Source organism: Neodiprion lecontei, chromosome 2 (assembly GCF_021901455.1).
Source record: "Neodiprion lecontei isolate iyNeoLeco1 chromosome 2, iyNeoLeco1.1, whole genome shotgun sequence".
Taxonomy (NCBI): domain Eukaryota; kingdom Metazoa; phylum Arthropoda; class Insecta; order Hymenoptera; family Diprionidae; genus Neodiprion; species Neodiprion lecontei.
Genome location: NC_060261.1, coordinates 28762860 through 28769175, shown reverse-complemented (window position 1 = coordinate 28769175; position 6316 = coordinate 28762860).

The following is a 6316-nucleotide window of genomic DNA, read 5'->3' as shown; positions in this document are numbered from 1 at the left end:
ACGACATGGTTGGAACGAAATTTCCTAATAAAAATACGGACATACAGCTGTGGTTGTATGGAATTTGAAAAAACATAATCGTAAATTAAAAATACTGAATTAAATTTAGATCACATGCTCATTACCGATATTTTTAGTATTATTGTGGAAACCCAAGTTTATCTCCAAAGGGTAAAAGTATAGACCGCTTAAGAAGATCTTGTTGATATAAAAGTGAAAATTTAGAAACTATGATATTAATACTTCTGAATGTTTTCACCGTTATTTCATGGGGTGAAAAATGGAGCAGAGCTCAGCATTTACACAACAATCGATGTTCTCTTTCGCGTAACTATCAAGTATGAACAATATCATTCAGCAAAATAAACATAATGCAACATCAGACCCGGCATCGAAACAAGTTGTCCCTTTCTCAGGCAATCGCTGTCCCGAATGGAAGATATACAACTTTTTAGCTAGTAAATCGATCATTAAGAGATGTGTTTTTTTTTTTTTAATTTCAGAAAATTATTGCCACTCATCACGCACTATATTTTTTTACAACTACAGATAAAGAGCTCATTCAAAATGGCGCAATTCTTATTACCCACACTGATGACTTTTACGGATGTTTATCATAGTTGTAGCTAGACCACGCGGACATGAGATAACAAGTTTTACTACACGATTTATACTTATCAGTAGTAGCGCTGTATTGAACTTTAGTGAAATAACGTAACGAAAAAAAAATTGGATCACGGTCGAATCATACAGCGAGTATCAATTACCAGGGTTTTCAAATTCAGTAAATTTTCCTTTTCATGGTGCCTATATTCCTATTTTTTTCATGGTTTATTGTCAAACCTGCCAAGGAATAAAGCAATAGTTCACGATGCTTAACAAAATCTCAACTAGCAAAAATACGTATTACATAATCTACACGTGACTGAAACGCATGAAAAATTGATTCACAACTGATTTCTGTCAGTTGATTTATCGTGCGTCTATTTACCAAATTGTATATGAGGCATTCCACACTAAACTGACTTACGTAAGACCCTCACCAGCGACGATTTAAAAATTTTTTAAGTATAGTGTAGGGTGTACAAAAATATACATCTTCCACTGATTGTGAGTTTTAAAATTTATGGACGACGGGTTTGATTTGTACTGCTTCCAGAAAAAACGAACTAAATATGAATTAGAATTTCCGAAATGTATATTCAATTCGATTTTTCTAACTTTTTAATTACGTGTTTCGCCTGTAGCTTCTAAACCAAAAGCTTGCCGACTTCCATCCTGTTCTCAAAATTTTCGATTCTTGACAAAGAATCCATCAGAAAAATTTCAAGCCCATCGATTGAGGCTATTCGTTCTAAACTTGGGTTTATAAATTTTTAGGCACGGTAAAAATCAGACCCGGGGTGGAATGCCTCATATATATACATGTGTTGGGTTTTATTCTCATCCCACGGCGTTCGAATTCCGCTTCAGGCGTGAGTTTGTCGGTCTCGAACTGTTCTTTTGACAGCTTGTTAATGAGGCTTGACTACAAACACCGCCCCAAGTCCAGATGATGAAGTAACGTTCTATTCAACCAAATGTATGTACGTGTAAAAAACTGAACGGACGTGGTTATCTACATTGTGAAAAATGCGAAACCAAATTTACCGGTGTAGGAATACCAGTCGTTACGTATTGCGATAGAAAAATGAAACGAAGAAGTTTATGAACAAGGACGCGGGATGACAATACGTAATGCGAGTTCCTGTACGACAATGAATGTGGATATTAGTGGAATTCCGGCAATATATTTTAGTGAAACGCAATCCGGAAAATAGGTCAATGTCCTTCGTCTCCACTGTGACGCAACCATGATTTTGTCGAACCATCATAGCATTTTTGTTTCGATCTGTTACGGAGGCCCGTTTCAAATATACAGTGAGAAAAATTTCATTTGTTACAGTAACTAGAAAAATTCAGTCAAACAGGTATCGTTATTGTTGTAATATTGTTGGAATTACGAAAAACGAGGTACGCCTAACCATTTTGCGCTATCGTCGATCCTTTTTTGATTGTTGCAACGCAAAATTAGTTTCTGAGGTTTACTGTACGTTTTTAGTTAAATAAGGCTTTGACGTCAATTTATTGCTGCACAAGCATTAAATTTTCGCAACAGTTACAAGAAAATATAGTAACAGTGATCGTAATGAGAAAGAATAGTAACGGATACTAGAGTTTCCGGTAACAGCTAGAAAACTAAGTTTCATTTTTTACCTAGAACTATATTTTTCGATCGTGATGAAAAATGAAAATAGTTAAGGACTGAGCGGTAACCGGAACTAAAAATTTCCCTCAGTGTGGCATTCCTAATTTGTAAAAAGTATGTTTGACATTGGTTGATGCAATGCGATCATTGTACTTATTGTTAAGTAACAGTATTCTTGCAAATAATAAAAATTTCGGTGATCAATATGATTCAAGGTAAATGAGCTTCGCTATAAATAAGGACGAAAAATTACAGTTTTCAATAAATTCAAAGGAACAGGTTGAATAATCATGAAATCGTCGCTCATCCAGAGGTTGAAAAAGTAAACCAATCAGAAGGTACTACTATGAGTTCAAATATAAATAACAAAAGTAAGCGAGAAACAGAGAAGAAACGATATTTCTGAAAACAGGAGAACAGAGAAGAATCTCAACGAAGATGCATATCGTCAAAAAGTAAAAAAACGGTCTGTAATTATTGAAGAGAATTACTGAGGTATGAAGTCATCAGAAGACATGATGGATAAAAACGTGGATAACCTGTTTATTGAAAATATAATTATTTATGTTATTTATAGTGGATAATAAGTGTAAACACGATCACTGGAATATAATGTCTGTTTGACATTTATTGAACAACTGAACTAAGAACATGTAAACAGGAATAGGTGAATATCTTGATTCCCAACACTGTTTCAGATAGAAGACTTTTTAAATTCTACCACAGCAATTTGTATTTTAATCATCAAATTAGAGAGAGAGAGAAAAAAAAAAGAATTCTTACATGCTAATGCTAATTATATGATAATGGTTTTTTGTGCCTCAAACGTGGTGTCAAACAGGAGGGGAAAATAACTCGAAATTTAAGTGACACAATAATTTTTTTAGGTGAATTAATTTCAATTAAATCATTTATTTTAGCTTAATTTTTAATTTCAAATTAATATTTTTAATTCAGATAGATTTCTTTAATTCGACTTAATTCATTTCAATTCATGAATGTCAATTTTTTCTGAACAATTCACTGTAACTCGAGTGAGTTTGAAAAAATTTCAATTCATTCTTTTGTACTTCCTGTTAATTTAAATTATTATTTTTTTAATTCAACTTAATTTCATATTACAATTATTTTTCTTTCTCTGTAAGCAGATAATTCTGGCCTGAATCCAAACTACGTCAAATCATCTTGACTTAATTTACCATAATTCAGTTATTTCTCAGTTGGTTCTCAATATTTCAATTAATTTTTAGTAAATTAATTAATTTTCATTAGATTAGTTATTTTGCATTGATTCAGTTAATTCACATTGATTCAGGTGAATTATAATTAATTCACAAACCTATCGATACGTCAATTAATAGAGTTATTTTCCTCTCAACTAAACATTTGAAATGAAGAAAAGTGTCTAACAAACTATCATTTAGGGATTACTGTGCTCGTGGAAAAAAGTATGTCTACAAATTTTATTGAGTCCTTCTCATGAATTAAACGAACTAATTAATAGTAAGCGTGCCAAATCCCACGAATTTGTCAAACGTCCTAGCCACTAGGATAACTTCTGATACTCTGCGTCGTTTAATGCTAATTTAGTAAATTTGCAAAGAGAATGTCCCGGCTCGTATTGCTAGCTAGACGATTAGGTGGGAAGAGAAAAACGCGCATAATGCTTTGTTCTCGTGACTTCTGATCGACTTACCTAGACCGAGCTATGATCTCAGGCATCCTTGTAATAATTATTTTGGATGACCAGGGCAAAATAGCACGATTCGCTCACTGCCGGGTGAAGTCGGAAGGCTATGAAGTAACATCTCTGTAATTGCAGACCCTTTGTCCGAGATCATATTGCGTGCAGCTATCCTCGTTGATGAGTTTATAAATACTATTCCAGCCAATTAGACCACTAGTCGAGAACTATAAACCGCTGACGCGAACATGTGCGCAAACATTGAATATATATATGCTGGGTGTCAATTCTTAAGTGGAACGGCATATATCTCCTCGTGTAAAGACCTCGTTAGACATCGATGAAAAATTCGAACTCGTGGTACCCAGTAAACGAAACTCTTTTACGAAACAGCTGTGTCAACCTGAAATTCTTGCCTTTCTTCGAAGGCCGCTCGAAGTAACGCAACTCCTTCAAAGTGCCATTTAAGTTGGACCAAGTATTTTCGAAGCAAATTTCAGATAACGCTCTTTCCTTAACGTAATCGGTTCGTCATTTTTCGCTCCAAAGCGCAGCATCGAATGAAATTTACTCGTACCACAAGAGGCAGAAGGCGTGTGATGAAAATTGAGGTTTCAAAGACCTTCAACGGACAATTTTCGTACCACTCAATGTCCTTCTACTTAAATACCTTCTTCCGACCTCGAAGCCGAGTAAAGTATGACCGTGTTAATGGAGTGAAGAAATATGAACAATCTTACGGTTTTGTAAAAAAGAAATTATGAGATCCTTGTAATGCTACATTCGTTTTATCGACACGTCTGTAAGACTGCGATGTATGTGAAAACTGCGATTTGTTATTTTGACTTGTCGTTGGTATCCCTGATGAAAGCGCCGGATTAGTGAAACGGTCCGATCTTTTCAGGGACCTATTCGGACCCTATCTTCTTTGTCCGATCTGCATCCCGACCTATTCGTAACATAGCCACGTGCATAAGATGCCTAAGATTCCTACAAAACCCGGAAAAAATAACCGTACAGAATGCTGTAGTCAGTCTTTACCGATTACTTAAAGTGCTACTTAACTTGCTTGGAATTGGTACAACTGACAATGAGACCCATCGCTGTATAAATTATTCAAATCTACCATAAAGATGATAGAACTACTGGACTTTCCTGAACTTTTCAACCGTTTTCATATCTTAAAAATTGATAATATTAATGGTATGTGTATAATCAATTGTAATTTATGCTATAAAATGTTAACCCGTTGAGGATACACATCGAAAAAATAACGTTGAGGACACACGGGGTCCAGCGCACCCCACGCAGAAAAACAGTTTTCATTTGTGTTTTACGCTATGTATCGACTTAAAACCGGTGCGAAACTTTAATTTTATATTCTCTCTGAATAATCTTATGATTGTTTTAATCTTTTTATGATTTTAAAATACTAAAATATTGTTAAGAAAAAAAAACTCACGAAATTGAACTTTTTTTATAAAAATAGTATTAGAAATTTTAATTTTCAAAATATCAAAAACAAAAACGACGGCGTTTTATTCAAAAAACAATATTTTTTCGAGAAAAAAATAAAATTCTGATGAAGTCTGAAAAAAGTATATTTATTTTGAAGTTTGAAGTCATGAATCTCGGTCATTCTTGTAATAAAGAAATAGTACAACTAAACATGCAGAAAAATGTAAAAGCATGATTTTGTCACAGTAAAAAAAAGATTTTGCCACAGTAAGGCCACCCGGGGTCTACAGAACCCCAAAAAAAAACACGTGCGCACTAATATGTCTCTGCAGGATGACTAATGCCAAAGAGACCTTCGTAATGTGTCAAAACTTGTTGTGGAAACTTCAAACAACAACAAATGGTGCTATATATCTAATTCCTAAGGGTCTTTGTAGATTTAAAATTGCATTGAAATTTGTCTGGGGTCCGTTGGACCCCATGTGTCCTCAACGGGTTAACCCTTTCAGTCACAGAAGCCACTACATGGCACCATATTTTTTCGTTTTTTGATATTTTTTTTTTTTTTTTACATTCCATGCAAGATCCTGAATTTTCCATACCCATGAAAAAAAAAAAATAGAAAAAAAAAAACACCGAACCGCGTGACTGAAAGTGTTAAAACACGTCAAAAAGTTACTCCTAATTATATACTACGTTATTGGATGACAAAAGTCTTGGATAACTGGTATGTTTGTGAAGACAAAAACGGACTCATTGTATTGAATCGTAAATCACGCGTGAAGCACCAACCGTCGACCTTTCCCCAAGTACGGAAAAACCGGACCAATGTTCAATGGCACATGCGATAATGCGTCGATGGGTCAGAAAGTTGGAGCTTATATAAGCGCGTGGACAGCTTGCATCGACCCTCCTCCGATTCGTAA